The 17784-nt window shown below is 38.7% G+C and overlaps 1 pseudogene; it reads left to right on the forward strand.

Moving 5' to 3' along the window:
* The first annotated feature begins 293 nt into the window (after positions 1–293).
* Positions 294–17784, forward strand: part of LOC149141297 (E3 ubiquitin-protein ligase APD1-like) — a 31015-nt pseudogene continuing 13524 nt past the window's right edge.

Consider the following 17784-nt stretch of genomic DNA (forward strand, 5'->3'; position numbering starts at 1 on the left):
ATACTCCATGATGTATGAGGTTAGGACAATAAATACATAACCAAAATACATCATGGTTTCTTTTATGGAACTATGAGAGAAAGAGAGAGAGAGAGAACCTTATTGAGGAGAACTTAACTTTAGAGATAGAAGGAAGGCCACCTGCATAACAAAATTGTGAGGTGAAATTGATTTATATTTTTTCAACAAAATGAGCATACCCATGCTTGTGTAATAATCAAGACCATAAATATATGACATTGGTTTCGAATTACTAAACAAGGAGGGAAGAGATTTCGGCTCTGCAACTACTCATGGAGCTAGGGTTTGGACTCTGCCTTCGCTTCCCACTGCTTTCGGCATCAGATTCAAGCTCAGGAAGTGATTGTTGGAAGGAAAGAACACATCGACGTGTCCTCAGGAATGAACATTTGCGGCTGCCTCCCTCAATGGCTCTGTATTCTGCAAGATTGAGCACAACCGCGCGAGATTTGATGTGGAAGCCTGACAAGCCAGATATGATGCAGTGGATAAGAGACGAGGGTGGTTTCATCTGCGTGGGTTTGAAGTTGGAAAAAAATGATCCTTCAGGCTTAGACTTGGTATCTTCAAAAGCTATATCCGCAGGTGCAAAGATAATATCGTTGCCGCGCCATATTTCCTTGGCTCTCCCGCCCCTAAATGCAGGTCCAAATCAAAGTGATGCTATTCTTTTCCATCTCGCAGAGGCCGTGCCCTACAGGGAGGCGGACAATCTTCATCTGCAGGTCGTTAGCAACCTCGCGGTGAGGATAAGGAAAGCCCCCAGCCTCGGAAGACTTCTGCGGGCGGCCACGACTCTGGATGCTTTGAAGGGCAACAAATCAAATCCAAAGGGATCCAGTCTAACCCTGCATCCCAATAGCTTTTGGATCCAGCACGACCTCGCCAGGAACTCACGAGCAATAACAGTCATGGAGCAAGGATGGGATTTCGCTAGCCAGCCCCGGCTCCTCAACACTCCATTGTTCCAGAGGACTACTAGGAACCCACGCGCAATATCTGTCATGGAGCAAGGCTGCGATTTGTCTAGCCAGCCCCTGCACCCCAACAGTCCATTGTTTCATAGGGCCACCAGCTTCCTCTTGTCTCATATTTGCAGAGGAAAGCAGAAGTCTGATCACTCTGCCTCGTTCCAAATCCAGATCGTGCTCCTTTCTGGCAAAATGTTGCTACAATGGGTGAGCTCTTCGGATCTAGTGCAGGACTGTTACACTAAAATTTGTCACCATGACTATTTGCAGTCAGTATGGCTCCATCAATAACCATATTGTCCTCCTTGGCAAGTCTTCTACCTCTGCTCCTCATGTCAAACTCCAAAAAAGAGAGAAAGTCCTTAAAAATCGATATAACTCTGGTTATGCAGTTTCTCTTACTCTTACCTACGGGCACGCACCTCAAGTACATAATACCTACGTACTTGTACGCTCTGTCTGTAAAGGGGTGGGTGCGTACCCCTGAAAAGTCAAAAGGCGCAAGTTTTACTTCAAAAAACTTACTTGCGGTCGATTCTAGAGCATTCTAGAAGATGGTTTGACATGGATTGAGCGCCTCCAGATGGTTCATGCATCCCAATGAAAGAGGAACTTATCCCATGAAGAGGGGAGCTATCCCTTTGAAAGAGGGGCTTATCCCATTGATGGTGGACCTGTTTAACTTCCTCCAAAGCATTATAAATACAGGCATTGGGCCAGAGAGAAAAGAGGTTGAAAGCTGAACATTCCTAAGGGTAGATGCTGCTGAAATTAGGACTCCCTTATAGAGCTTGAGAGGAGAGATTCCAATCCTTTCTTAGCTTCATTTGGAAGTGGGTGAGCTGATCAAAGTAAAGGAGAACTCTTGCTGGACCCTGGGAGGGACCTGCACAACACCAAGGCACTGGTTGTAATGGTTTCTTTTGTTTCCAATTAATACAATTAAGTTCATTTTTCTCAACAAGTTGTTATATATAATTTGTTTCATAAACTCCTTGGTCTTTATGATGAATATGTTTTATTATATGAGTTATTCAGGTGCTATGTAATCGTTTGCTTGTTAGTGAATGCAGGCTTCAAAGAGAAGGAGGAGCTCATCTGGATCAGAGAGGCTTGGCTGCTACAAACAGCGTTGGACTAAAGGTATGCTTTAAACACCTGGTTGCTTTTATTTTAAATGCATATTTAGGGAAAGATAGTGCTTGATTGTCTTGTTTGTCACTAGAAAGCCTTAGCTTCTAGGGAGGTCGGTTTTGTCCGCAAAATTGACTCTTTCCGCATGACAAAATGGCGACTCCGCTGGGGATTCCATGGATTTGATTTATTTCTCTTTTGATTGATACTTTGATTTGAGAAAAGTTGATTTCTTTCTGGTTTTTTACTGATTGACTGTGAATTTGGGTGGAATAGCTTAGGGTTGAGTTAGTTTTTATTTTTCTTGTTTTTTAGAGCAGTACGCACCCTCTGCATTAGGCACAGTGCGTACCTATACGCACTTCTGCTTTGTACACAGAGCGTGGCCGCACCTGTGCAAACAGGCTGCCTGCGTACCCTGTCAAAAGTTTAGAAAATTTCCATTTTTTCCTTTTTACCCATTAGATTTTGTTTATAGTTTATTTTTTGCTGCCCAGATCCACTGGTTACCTGTCAAAAGTTTTCATCTAAGCTTGTTTCATTAGCATCAAGGGTTTTAGGTTGAAAGCTGAACATTCCTAAGGGTAGATGCTGCTGAAATTAGGACTCCCTTATAGAGCTTGAGAGGAGAGATTCCAATCCTTTCTTAGCTTCATTTGGAAGTGGGTGAGCTGATCAAAGTAAAGGAGAACTCTTGCTGGACCCTGGGAGGGACCTGCACAACACCAAGGCACTGGTTGTAATGGTTTCTTTTGTTTCTAATTAATACAATTAAGTTCATTTTTCTCAACAAGTTGTTATATATAATTTGTTTCATAAAATCCTTGGTCTTTATGATGAATATGTTTTATTATATGAGTTATTCAGGTGCTATGTAATCGTTTGCTTGTTAGTGAATGCAGGCTTATAACAAGCATAGTTTTTCGTTTCAAGCTTGCGTAAACATGAAATTGAATCCGAGCATAGTTCTTTTCCTGTGTCGAGCTCATTAAAAAATGAAACAAATCCTCCTTCAGTTTTGAGTCAAGTGTTTGGCTAGATCTCATAAATGTTAAGTTGTATATTTAGGTTAGTTATTTTAGTTTTTTGCATAATTTTCTTACAGTTTTAGGTTTAGTCTTTCAAATGATCTCGTAACTGAACCTTCATTTCATCCACCTAGTGGTATGAAATGAAGCTAGGGGGCATGCGCTCTAGCAGTTATGCTTAGGGGGCATCAAGCACAGTTTTCTCTCTGTTTCAAGCTTGTGTAAAAAATGAAACTACTCTGAGGATAGTTTGTTCCCGCCTCAACCTCGTTAAAAAATGAAACTGGATGCTATGAGGACAGTTCTTTTCTTGTGTCAACCTCGTTAAAAAATGAATCAGTTGTGCGAGGATAGTTTTTTCCTGTACCAACCTCGTTAAAAAATGAAACAGGCTGAAACGAGGAAAGTTTCTTTTACTGTGTCGACCTCGTTAAAAAATGAATCAGTGCGGACAAGGAAAGTTCCTTTTACTGTGTCGACCTCGTTAAAAAATGAATCAGTGAGTCATGAGCATAGTTCCTTGTCTTGTGTCAAGCTCGTTAAAAAATGAATCAAGGATTTTAGGAGCGTAGTTCCTTGTCTTGTGTCAAGCTCGTTAAAAAATGAAACAAGGAGTCTTGAGCATAGTTCCTTGTCTTGTGTCAAGCTCGTTAAAAAATGAATCAAGGTTTTTTAGAGCATAGTTCCTTATCTTGTGTCAAGCTCATTAAAAAATGAATCAAGGTTATTATAGTAGAGTTCCTTGTTAGGTAGATTGTAGAAAGTAGTTATGAGCATAGTTCCTTATCTTGTGTCAAGCTCGTTTAAAAAATGAAACAAGGATTTTTGAGGATAGTTCTTTTCCTGTTTCAACCTCACTAGAAAATGAAACAACTCCCTCAAGTCTTTCTAAGATATTGAAAGTAAACCTTCATTTCATCCACCTGGTTGAATGAAATGAAGCTTGGGGGGCATGTACCTTGATTGGCGTCATTATGCTGGGGGCATGCGAACTTATAACAAGCATAGTTTTTCGTTTCAAGCTTGCGTAAACATGAAACTGAATCCAAGCATAGTTCTTTTCCTGTGTCAAGCTCATTAAAAAATGAAACAAATCCTCCTTCAGTTTTGAGTCAAGTGTTTGGCTAGATCTCATAAATGTTAAGTTGTATATTTAGGTTAGTTATTTCAGTTTTTTGCATAATTTTCTTACAGTTTTAGGTTGAGTCTTTCAAATGATCTCGTAACTGAACCTTCATTTCATCCACCTAGTTGAATGAAATGAAGCTGGGGGGCATGCGCTCTAGCAGTTATGCTTAGGGGGCATCAAGCACAGTTTTCTCTCTGTTTCAAGCTTGTGTAAAAAATGAAACTACTTTGAAGCATAGTTTTTCTCTGTTTCAAGCTTTTGTAAAAATGAAACCTATCTCGAGTCAATTTCAGTTATTTTCAAGACTCGTTAAACTCATGAAAATCCCGAGATTATTTTGCTATCTTTCATTCTCGTAAAACAAATGAAAATGCCGAGTTCTTTCCATCTTTTCCTACTCGTAAATTAAATTGAAAGTCGGCCATATGAGTACATTTTTATCCCTTTTTCGAACTCGTTGAAACTTACGAAAAAGTGAAAACCATGAGTACATTTTTATCATTTTTTCGAACTCGTTAAAACTTACGAAAAAGTGAAACCTTAGAGTCACCTTTAAGCTCTTTTCTGACTCCTAAAACATGAAAAGATCGCCGAGTTTTTCTTTTAAACTCGTTAAAACAGAATTAAAAGACGATCCTCTTACAGCCCTTTTCTGATCGTAAAAACATGAAAAGATTGCCGGATTTTTGTCGTTTCAAATTCGATATTGGAAATAAAACGACGTGTCCTTGATCGCTTTCTACTTTTCAGATCAGAGACACTAATCATGAAAGTACTCCTTGGTCGTAAAAGATCAAGCAGTTCTCTCAAGTATTATTTTATACTTTTTCGGGCTTGGGAGACACAAATTTACAAAAAAGGTCAACCCTGGAGTCTTCTTAAGTTTTTCAGACTCTCTAAAATTGAAAAACACCGAGTTTCTCCTATACTGGACTCGTTAAAATTTCACAGTAAAGGACCTGTTCGATTACAAACAGGAACGGACCACTCCTTCTTAGGGTTCGAATCTAAACTAAGTTGGACTCATCCGAAGGATGAGATTATAATCAAGCAAATTTTATCCTCCTCAAGCTTGTAAAAAAATAAAGAGGTACTTACCAGAAATGGTGGGGGAAAAGAGAGGAAAATGAGCCTATTTGTTATACTTTGTCTCGGAAAAACCTTATCACCACTCTTGAACACGACACTTTTCATTCACCTGGGTTGGGAAATCCTTTGCCTAACAGTTGATCAAACCACATTGAAAGTCTTCAGCCGGTTTCTGGGTATTAACTTTGGGTCAATTGTCACCAAGCCATCTGTTGTGTCGTTATGTGTTCAAGAGGAGTCTTGCAAATAAACCATTCATCTGCAAAATATATGTCATCCATCTTGACCATCCCTGAGTCAGTCCTTACAGCTACATTTCTTCAACTTGATCTATGATTTCGTGTTGTGGGCTTGCCTGCAACGGATCGCTTTCTATCGACTTCAGTTCATTATCTAGAAAGATGATCTAGAAATCATCAGTACCTTGGGATCTGCATGCCTCAATGGCAGGTTTCTCGCCTTTGACGACAGTTTACATCATTGACTTTCGATCGAAGGATTCCGTGACATGTTCGACATCAACACATTCATTCACATCTCATGGATTGTACTGGGTACTTTGAGAACCATTGACATCACTGGTGGTCTCTCTCACACTTGTTAACATTTTACATCATTGACTGGTAATCAAGTGGTTTCTACCATGTTCGACATCAACTCATTTATTCGCATGGATAGAATCGTACTATTTCAGGAAGTAGAAATGAAGACCCTGGATCTAGTTTCCGCCATCCAGGCTGCGAGGAGTTTTGTATTCATTATATAGTAGACTAATTATAAACAGATGGCTGCGTCCATACTGTGTCTACATGTGTCTATGATTATGATGTACTGCGAAATCATTCCTATATCAGAGCAGTAGTTAGTTTGTTAGTTAAGTTTTTGATCTGAGTATGGGAATGCCTACCTCAGCGATGATATGATCTCATATATGTATTTTGTGTTGAATATTTGCAGGTTCCAACTGGGCTCTCCACAAGATAATCCTTGAAATGATAAAGTGCTTCACCCTTCCTAGATGATATGAAACCCTAATCTACTACAGACTTCGCACTTTAGGGGGCAATCTGTCACACTAAAATTTGTCACCATGACTATTTGCAATCAGTATGGCTCCATCAATAACCATAATGTCCTCCTTGGCAAGTCTTATACCTCTGCTCCTCATGTCAAACTCCAAAAAAGAGAGAAAGTCCTTAAAAATCAATATAACTCTGGTTATGCAGTTTCTCTTACTCTTACCTGCGGGCATGCACCTCAAGTACATAATACCTGCGTACTTGTACGCTCTGTCTGTAAAGGGGTGGGTGCGTACCCCTGTAAAAGTCAAAAGGTGCAAGTTTTACTTCAAAAAACTTACTTGCGGTCGATTCTAGAGCATTCTAGAAGATGGTTTGACGTGGATTGAGCGCCTCCAGGTGGTTCATGCATCCCAATGAAAGAGGAACTTATCCCATGAAGAGGGGAGCTATCCCTTTGAAAGAGGGGCTTATCCCATTGATGGTGGACCTTTTTAACTTCCTCCAAAGCATTATAAATACAGGCATTGGGCCAGAGAGAAAAGAGGTTGAAAGCTGAACATTCCTAAGGGTAGATGCTGCTGAAATTAGGACTCCCTTATAGAGCTTGAGAGGAGAGATTCCAATCCTTTCTTAGCTTCATTTGGAAGTGGGTGAGCTGATCAAAGTAAAGGAGAACTCTTGCTAGACCCTGGGAGGGACCTGCACAACACCAAGGCACTGGTTGTAATGGTTTCTTTTGTTTCCAATTAATACAATTAAGTTCATTTTTCTCAACAAGTTGTTATATATAATTTGTTTCATAAACTCCTTGGTCTTTATGATGAATATGTTTTATTATATGAGTTATTCAAGTGCTATGTAATCGTTTGCTTGTTAGTGAATGCAGGCTTCAAAGAGAAGGAGGAGCTCATCTGGATCAGAGAGGCTTGGCTGCTACAAACAGCGTTGGACTAAAGGTATGCTTTAAACACCTGGTTGCTTTTATTTTAAATGCATATTTAGGAAAAGATAGTGCTTGATTGTCTTGTTTGTCACTAGAAAGCCTTAGCTTCTAGGGAGGTCGGTTTTGTCTGCAAAATTGACTCTTTCCACATGACAAGGACCTCAAGCAAATCCTGGAATTTAGGCTGGGGATTCCCTTTGCATCTCAACGACTCCTCCACGAAGGTAAACAACTTGAGGATCTTTATCCCCTTTCTTTTTACAGCATTAAGAGAAATGCCTCCATCATTTTTACCCTTCGTTTGAGAGGGGGAGCTGTTGGACAGTCATCTTCAACTGCAGCTTTTTCATACAAAGATGTTGTCCATGCTCAGATGCCCAAGAAAATAGCTCCACCAGCTCAGGCTCCCAAACCTTTTTTGGTGGACAAACTGGAGGAAACCCCCTCCATTGAAATAATGCATCCAACGCTGGATGAGCAAATCCAAAAGTATGTAGAGCATGCCATTATTTGCAGGTTCAATGGGCTATGGCCACACACAGCAGATCTCTACCAATGGATTCACTCTAACTGGACCAACAATTGCAAGGTTCTTCTCTGCTCAAAGGGTTTCTTCATTGTAGTGTTTGCTTTCAGTGAGGACTACCAAAAAGCATTAACAGAAGACCCATGGTTTTGGGGCTCAGCAGGTCTACTCCTCACCCCTTGGTTCCCAGATTTCGATCCCTCTACAGAAATCATCACCAAGCTCCCCATCTGGGTCAGACTTCCTAATCTCCCTGCGCATCTATGGCACTTTGCTGTATTCCAAGGGATCGGGAATACTCTAGGCCGCTTTCTAACCACAGACACCTCTAGAGGGGAAAAGGGCATATACACCTTCGCCAGAATCTGTGCAGAAATAGACGTGAGCAAAGGTCTACCCGATCAGATTAATCTCAAAATTGGAGACTTTCATTGGACTCAGACCCTGGATTACAAGAACACAGCCTTTCGCTGCCGAAATTGCCATCATACAAGGCACCTTCAGGGCACTTGTCCCTCGATGCCTGCCCAAAAGAAGAAAGCCAATCCTAAGCCGAAATCCAAAAGCTGGAAACCTCATGATCCTCCCCCCATGGATGATTTGGATGATTTTGATTCCAGCTCAGATGAAGAGGAAGGGGATGCGGAAGGAATGGACGCAAAGCTGGCACAGGATCCGCCCTCGACTGGTCCTGAGGAATCTACTGGCCCACCAAACTCACAAAAAAGAACTCATGAGTCCTCTCCCTCGGATTCAGACAAGGAGACCTCTCCGTCAGCCCAGCTCAATTTGCAAATCATGCCAGCTCAGCAGAGTCATCTTGGTTGGGTCAAAGTTGGTAAAAAGAAAGAAAAAAAATGTTGAATAGTTGATTCTACCCACGTTGGGTAGAATCCTTTGTTCTATTCTTGTTACTATGTTCTTCTTGTTACTTCTTTCTTAGCACTGCTCTCTTCTTTTTTTCTCTTAGGGGCCGAGGTGGATAGTCTATCCTTTCCGGCTGCCCGTTTTCTTGCTTCTCTTGGCTGTAACTTCATTTTGTACCATACGTCCTCTTAATAGAATTAGTTTTACGGAGAAAAAAATAATAATCAAGACCATAAACCCACAATGTTTGTAACATGATACATATGAAGATAAGCCATGATACATCTATAAATGAATGTTGTTTCTACCTAAAATATGTGATGAATGAGTGCTTCCCTAATGCGGGTACACAACTATTACAAAGAAAGTTCACTAAAAAGGTTTTAAAACATGATCATGCCTGATTACTTGTAAGAGCATAATGACGACTCACAAAAGGGATGGAAAAGAGGTGTACATGTTCATTGGTTTTAAATTAGGTCTAGTACATGATCATCATGATGTATGAATTCTTCACAATGAAATAATGGGTTGTAGTCAAGCACGAGAGAAACCATCAAGTCAAAAATAAATAATGAAATTTACTCCCAAATGTGAGGTGTTCCATCATTGATATTGATGGGTACCAAGGTACTAAGTGTGACTCAACATTGTACAAATAAATTTTTAATGTCGAACAAGAGAAGGAACTTGTATTCAAGGATCAATGATGAATATCCCTTTTGCATATCAGGAATACTATCAATGATGAAAATGTTATCCAAGGTATGAGGCCTCTAAATCAAACTCTTGGAGAGAATTTGTTGATGTAAATCAAAGTAGATTCATTAGAAAAAAAAGCAATAATGATTCTCTATAAACCAAAAAGACATAAAATAACATTAATATACGTAAGGACTTATTGGACTTAATATGAGGAGGTTATTATGGGTTTTGTCACATGATTCCCTTGAGTGAAGAATAACATGATTATTGAATGTGGCAGCATCAACAAAATTTATAATAGATAACTCAACCCAAGGTTGATTTGAAGACTAGGGAGGTGAGTAATATTGGAAGTGTATTGGGAACCATAAAGGTGATGTTGTATTACAAGGATGAGTGTGGCCTTTATTCAGGGATAAAAAAACAAAGTCAAATTAATGGAAAAAACTAGACTTAAGTTCTAATAAGGCCAACATAAATAGAGGATAATGTGGCACGGTGTTAATGATTCAAATAAGGATGACACTAATCGTTGTTCCAACTAGAAGTGATGTTTCATCCAATAATACAATCACTACATTTTTTACCTTTTTGGAGTTTTAAATTTATTTTAAAGAATCTGTGGAAAAACCTGTTATCATTTTTTTGGAAAAACCAACGTTTCGAACTAGCTTAGTGAGTCCATCATCAGGGCAATGTGATCTGCCTTTTAAGAAGAGAGAGCGTGCAAGTATGGAGAAATTAATAGTTAAATGAGATAAATGTCTAATGTCGACTTGATTAATTAATATAAATTTGTTTTTAATTTATTTAATAATTTTTAATTGAATAATTTTATTTATTTTATTTTTTTAATTGTATATGTAAATACCTTGTTAAATTATATGTTTAAATACTATTTAATTATATTTCTTAATTTGAACGTATATTTCCTATTTACTTATATATTTAAGTTTCTTGTTTTCTATGTATTTAAATATAATGTTAATTATATATATATATATATATATATATATATATATATATATATATATATATATATATATATATATTTCTTACTTTCTTTCTTTTTTCTTTTTTTTTAATTAATTAATTTTGTTTTAAATGAGAGAGTTAGATATGGTATTAATTATGATTAGGTTTAGTATTAATTTATGAGTGTTAGTTAATTATATCATTAAGTTTCTTGTTTAATTGTTAATTGTTTAAGTTTCTTGTTTAACTGTTTAGATATATCATGTTAATTAGTTATATTTAGATATATATTAGGTTCTTATCACTATATATTAAGTGTTTTGTTCATTATCTTTTCAAATTTAAAGTTAATGCTTATTATGATTAGGTTATGAATTCGATTTGATATTAATTAATTTAAGAGTGTTAGTTAACCATTCATTATGTTGTATATATATACATATATATTTACTATTTTTTATTTTATTTAATAAGGGTTTCCAGGTATTACTTAGTCTTAGCCCATCATCTCTGTTCATGTTGTTGGAAGATTTCTCAATTTCAATGGCCTCTTTCACCCTTCTTTTTAAATAATGGTCTTCTTTGTGAATTAATTTTGCCTGTTCCATGCAAATATAGTGTGAGGAAGAACATGCATGTTCTGCTAGGGCTGATTTTTCTGACCTATTTCTTGTTATATCATTAATGTGTTCTTTTAACCTTATGCCCATCGATCTCCCTGTTTCACCTATGTATACCTTTCCACATGAACAGGGAATAGAGTATACTCCTTTGTGATTTTTTGGGTCTATTAAGTCTTTGGCAGAATCAAGCATGTTTTTGATGGTGTTTGGGGGAGTGAAGGCAACTCTGATGTTATGTTTGGAGAGAATTCTAGCAATTTTGTATGTGGTTCCTTTTATATAGGGTAAGGAGATTTTGGGGTTTTCAAGAGATTTTCTTTTTTGAGTTTTGGTTGTGGCTTCCTTAATTATCTTTTGGATAGTGTTTTTTTGATAACCATTGTCTATAAAGACTTTGTGGAGATAGTTAAGTTCTTCATCTAAATGTTCGGGGTCAGAGATTCTCGAAGCTCTAGTAGCTAGGGTTTTGATGACGCCCACTTTTTGTTTTGGATGGTGGTGGGAATTTGAGTGAAGATATTTGTCAGTATGAGTTTGTTTTCTGAAGACCTGGTGTCTTAGTTTACCTTTTTCTTTGGTGAGGAGGACATCTAGGAAAGGGAGTTGGTTTTCCTTTTCAATTTCTATTGTAAATTTTATGTGTTCAGAGAGGTTGTTTACGTGTGATAAAAATTCATTAAGTTTATCTAATGCATGACTCCATTTGGCGAATATGTCATCTACATATCTTTTCCATTCATCAGGGGTAAATGGGAAAGACCAAAGGGCCATTTCTTCAAAGTGTTCCATGTATAAGTTGGCAATTATAGGTGATAAAGAAGAACCCATGGCAACACCATGAGTTTGCTCATAGATTTTACCTTTGAAACTAAAGTATGAAGACTTCAGGCATATGCTTATGAGGTCCACTGTTTCAAGGTCCGTAATTTTCTTTAATACATCTATGGCTTCATCTAGTGGAATCATAGTGTAGAGAGATACGATGTCAAAGCTAACCAGGAGGTCATCATCTTTAATTTCTAGGTTTTTAATCCATTCTATGAAAGAAGAGGAATCTTTAATATAAGAGGGGGTGTTGTCGGCTAGAGGTCTAAGCTTATAGCAAGGTATTTAGCTAAATTTATTTATTTTTGAAGTTTTGTGTTTTTGGTATCTTGTTTTTTTATAAAGAACAGAACAATATTTTTGTTCTTTATGCTACAATGAGGAAACAAGTGTCATATGTGACTAAATGGTTTTGATGCATGAACATGAACATGATAACAAAATGTGATCGACCAAGTATTCACCTAGGCTGTGTCTCCTTGGATTTCATTAATGATGGCACTTTAATGGCGAAAGATATTTAATGTGGTAATGTGGTGAAACAATGGTTCATCATCATGAGTCTAAAGTAAGTGAACAAACCAAATGTAACACCATCAATTGATGCAAGAAAGAGATTAAGTTCATTTTATGTGATCATAAACTATCTATACTCCCAATCCTATGGAGAAAAGGAGAATGGGTCCCAATTTGTGAAGTGTGCTCAACTAAGGCAAAATAGTAGAAAATAAAGAAGCACCATCAATTGATACAAGCAAGACATGAAGTTCATTTATGCAATCATAAACTATGTATACTCCCAATCCTATGGAGAAAAGACGAATGGATGCCAATTTCTAAAGTGTGAAAAACTAAGCCAAAGGGGGAGCAAATACAGAAAGTAAAGGAGGATAGAAAGGGGGGACAAGAAGAAGAGAAAAGTTGGAAAATATAGGAAGAGGGAAAAAAATAAGAGACAAATTCACTAAAAATAGAAGGTATGTGGAGTTTTCACCTAAAAATTTGATAGAAAAAAGAGAAATTTGACTCTTCCGTGAAGCTACTGACTAGAAATATAGAATACCTTCTACGCTCTTAGCATAATATTGTTGGAGACTTTGAGAACCATAAGCACATTGATACTAACAACCTATAGAACCATAAATATAATCAAGAATGTTTCATTGTACCAAAGAAATCAAGCTTGAAACCAAATCAAGCATGTTATTATTTGAGCTATCATGTCATTGAATCAAAAAGAAAAAACATGAGAACATCCTAATATGAGTTGCTACAAAGTGTTAATATCATATGGATGGAACTCTTGAGAGGTTGCACGAAAGAGAGCCTCATTCATTGCTAGTGTTAGACAAAACTCTCTTTAGAATTGAGTTATATATTAAAGGACTTCATCAAATCATGTTCAAATGGATAGAATTGAGATTTGGACTTCTACCTTTGTCACATCCCCTTCATTATTATAGAGGATCTAAAGAACCTCATGTTGATGTTGAAAGGATTACGTGGAGATAAATCGTTAGAATCTCAAACTATCATTCAAAGGAGGCATGACAATGTTGTTTCATGTGACTTTAAGGATGAATGTTTGGTAGCATAGAAAGCTATTGAGATGGATATATGATAGTAAGGGAAATGAGTACCGCTCATTGTTGGGTGGAGTAATATTCAACAACCATATTTAGATTTAGACTTAGAAGCATGAGTATAAGTAAAATTAGAGGTCAAAGAACAAGATACGCTAATGAAAAAGAAATAGAGGCAAAGGATATGGTAGAGATAAAGGTACAAATAGAGACAAAAAAAATGAGAGAGACGAAGATAGAGGCAATCCTGTAGAATGTAGCCAGAATTGAGGAACCATAGTCAATGTATACATCCATTGACAAGTGAAGAATTATATAACAAGGGAGTGGGGAGTGGTGGGGGGGTATTATGAACCATAGAATTATGCATGTTTTGTTCATATTTTTGTTGAAAATGAAACAAGATAATGGAGCTTAGTGGAAAGGAGTCGCCTTCACTAAGTGGGCCCACAGGCTATTTTTGGCGCAAAGTCTATTTTTAGACTATGTCTATTTTTAGACATATGGATCATGGTCTATGAGTTGCAGGATGTTGTTTATGGATGATTGGTCATGTTGGGAAAAATAGATGGACTTCTATTTTTGGTTCACAACGGAGTGATCAGAGTCTATTTTTAGACTGCCAGGCTAAAAATAGAAACAGTCAAATATTATTAGCCCTTAGTAATATTTGGACTCTAAACATTATCTTATTCTCTTGGAGCACTTCAGTTCGAGCTACGGATGTGGCACATGCAGCTGACAAAAGGAATCATGTGGTTTCTTATGTGTTAGTTGAGCTATTGCATGGAGGACTTCAGTTAGAACTCATGCATGTGAGTTCTGTGGAGTTGGATGTGGAGTTGATGGAGTTGTGTTCAGTTTGACTTAGTTGAACTAGTTGTATTTAGTCTAAATAAAGAATACACTAGTGATGAGTTGTGTGAATTGATTGTTAATTAATTCACTAATTATTAACTCATAAAGAAACTAAAGAATACATCAGTTAACTCAGTGCATGGACAGTTTAATAGAGACATTAGAGGTGAGTGAAAGGGCAAGACAGTTGTCAGTTGTGACTATAGTTGTGCATGAGATCTTGCACAATCAGTGGGATTGAGTAATGCCAATGAGGACTGCACAGTGTGGGCCAATATCAAGGCAATTGTAGCTTGTGCTCACGTGATTCTCTTGCAAGATTGTGCAGTGGAGGCAGGCAAAGCAGCGGAGGAGATTTGAACCTGTGACTTGCTCGGATCTAAGTTAGTTTTGTGTGTAACAGGTGGAGATAGTACTGAGTACTTGAGAGGAGTATTGTACTATGTATTGTTACATGTTCTCAATCATTAATATACAGATAGTGTGGGGTTTTCAGCTGTAATATTTCCCCAGGTTACATATTGTGTTAATGTGCGCATGCGATTGATGTTTCATTGTTTTTAATGCTGCTAAATTGATTATCAACGTAGAGGAGGTTATGTATTATGCATGTATTCTGCAATAGTGTATAATTAGGATAATATCTGTGAATAAGTATTTATTATTCAAAATTTCTACATGGTATCAGAGCTGTTGATCATCAGATCTATTATTCAGAAAGTGTTTACATTTTATTTCTTCGGGCAGAGTCTGTAATCGGGCCAGGTAGCTTCTGGATTCATCCTTCTTTTGGAAGGTGAGATATCCGGTGAATGCCCATACATTCGATCTCTGTACAAGAAATACTTTGTTCTCACGAATTTTATATCAGAAGCGGTTGAGTTTGGAGCTGGTGGAATTCAAATTTGCAGCAGTGTTTTCTTGGTATCAACGTGGCAATGTCTTTCAATGGATTGTGATTGGAGTATGCTCTTGAGGGCAGCTCAAACTATATTGCATGGAAGGACAGGATGGAAGCAGTGTTAGATGATAACGGGCTGAAGGAGTTCATAGAGGCTGATGTCCCAAAGCCTACTGATACTGTGCAAGTTGATGCTTGGAAAAAGAAGACAGCAAAGTGTCGAAGGATTCTGTTGGAGGGCGTGAAGGATCACATTGTGTCCAACCTGCATGGAAAGGCTTCGCCATACTTGATGTGGAAAGCGTTGACAGATCTATTCCAAATCAAGAGCGACCAGAGGAAGTTGGCGCTCAAGGATAAACTTAGAAACATTAAGTGTGAAAATGGAGACAGTATGCCCAGGTATCTCACGAAGTTCACCCAATGCCGGGATGAGCTGGGAAGTGTGGGGGTGACTGTTGATGATGAGGACTTGGTGAGCTTGGCTCTCCTTGGTCTTCCGAAGAGTTGGCATTCCTATCAGGACTCTGTCAATGGTCAAGAGAAATTTCCAAGATGGGGGAGACTTTGGTCGGATCTTATACAGGAGGAGATCAGACGGAGCACCAGAGACAGTTCTTCATGCATGCATGATGAGGAGAACTGTGCCTTAGCGAGTAAGGTGAAGAAGGGGAAGGTGAAGGGTTCTCTTTCCAAATCCAGTTCTTCTAAGGATGGGAAGAAGGTTAACAAGTCGAAGGTGAGTTGCTTTCGTTGTCATGATTTGGGCCATTATGCTGCTAATTGCCCAAAGAAGAAGTCCAAGAAGGGATCCGGGGAAGGATATGAAGGTGAGGCACTTGCTTCACAGTTTGAGTTGGATTTCACACTCTTCGCATGCATGGTTTCATCCATGGTGGGAAGTGGTTGGTTTCTTGATAGTGGAGCTTCTTTCCACATTACCGGTGACAAGAGATTGTTCAGTACTTTGGAGGAGAAAGACCTCTATATACTCATAAGGATGGGTAATGATGAGAAGTATAGTGTCTCACGTGTAGGCACGGTTATTTTTCAGAGGGAGCATGGAGTTCGCCTTACCTTGACCAATTTCAAGTATGTACCAGGACTGAAGAGAAACTTGGTGTCGATCGCGATGCTGGAAGACAGAGGCTATGGTGTAGTCTTCAGTAAGGGAAAGGTTTTCCTTAGACACATCATCACTAGACAGGTGAAGCAGATTGGTTCACGGGTCAAGAACCTATATGCTCTTGAGGTTCAATATGCATGCAAAGCCTTGAGCAGCGAGGCAACTGATGGAGACTTGGTGGTTGAGAGGGAGCATATATTACCTCTCAACATGCAGAGCCAGAAGTAGTCTCAGACGATTGTGGAGGAGCCACGATTAGTGCAGCAGCTTCAGGAGGTTGTGGAGCAGCCACAACAAGGGAAGCTGAGAGGAGATTGAGTAGAGATATCTACTCATGCAGAGACCTCCAGTAGGGGGGAACTTTGAGCCATGTGGGCTGAGGGATCACATGCAGCCATACCTCCAGGTAGGAGGTGGGGTGATGTGGATTGATCGTCCCAAGGAGGAGGGGCAGGATCCTTGAGGTACCCAACCTCTTGGATGAGACCTTGCTACGGGAGCACCGATGTGGAGTAGCAGGAACTGACTGATTGGGTAGAGACAGATGCGGATGGAGTGGTAGAGAGAGCGACAGTGTAGGGAATCCTAGGACAGTGCATAGCTAGCAGGTTGCATCAATCTGAGAGGCACAAGTGTTTTTCACAGTGCTAGGTTGCACAGAGAAGTGTGCAATGGTGCGAGATGCATGGAGATGTTGCAGTAGCGCAGATGTCAGAGAGGGAGCACTTGTCAGCAGCAGGTAGAGCTTCAGCATCAGAGTATGTTCCTATCCCAATAGAGTGGTCAATTGGGAGTGTTTTTGTTCCAAGTGTTGTTGGAGCAAGTGGACCGGGCAAATGTGTTGCATGCAGAACATTCCGGAGTTGTAGGATAGGGGTTGCAGATAATCCATATCTTGTTGAGAGGGAGTGTTGAAAATGCAACAAGATGATGGAGCTTAGTGGAAAGGAGTCGTCTTCACTAAGTGGGCCCACGGGCTATTTTTGGCGCAAAGTCTATTTTTAGAGTATGTCTATTTTTAGACATATGGATCATGGTCTATGAGTTGCAGGATGTTGTTTATGGATGATTAGTCATGTTGGGAAAAATAGATGGACTTCTATTTTTGGTTCACAGTGGAGTGATCAGAGTCTATTTTTAGACTACCAGGCTAAAAATAGAAACAATCAAATATTATTAGCCCTTAGTAATTTTTGGACTCTAAACATTATCTTATTCTCTTGGAGCACTTTAGTTCGAGCTACGGATGTGGCACATGCAGCTGACAAAAGGAATCACGTGGTTTCTTATGTGTTAGTTGAGCTATTGCATGGAGGACTTCAGTTAGAACTCATGCATGTGAGTTCTGTGGAGTTGGATGTGGAGTTGATGGAGTTGTGTTCAGTTTGACTTAGTTGAACTAGTTGTATTTAGTCTAACTAAAGAATACACTAGCGATGAGTTGTGTGAATTGATTGT

This window comes from Pinus tabuliformis, chromosome X, assembly GCF_031772625.1.
Source record: "Pinus tabuliformis cultivar Carrire ecotype Pingquan chromosome X, CPIR1, whole genome shotgun sequence".
NCBI classification, from domain to species: Eukaryota; Viridiplantae; Streptophyta; class Pinopsida; order Pinales; family Pinaceae; genus Pinus; species Pinus tabuliformis.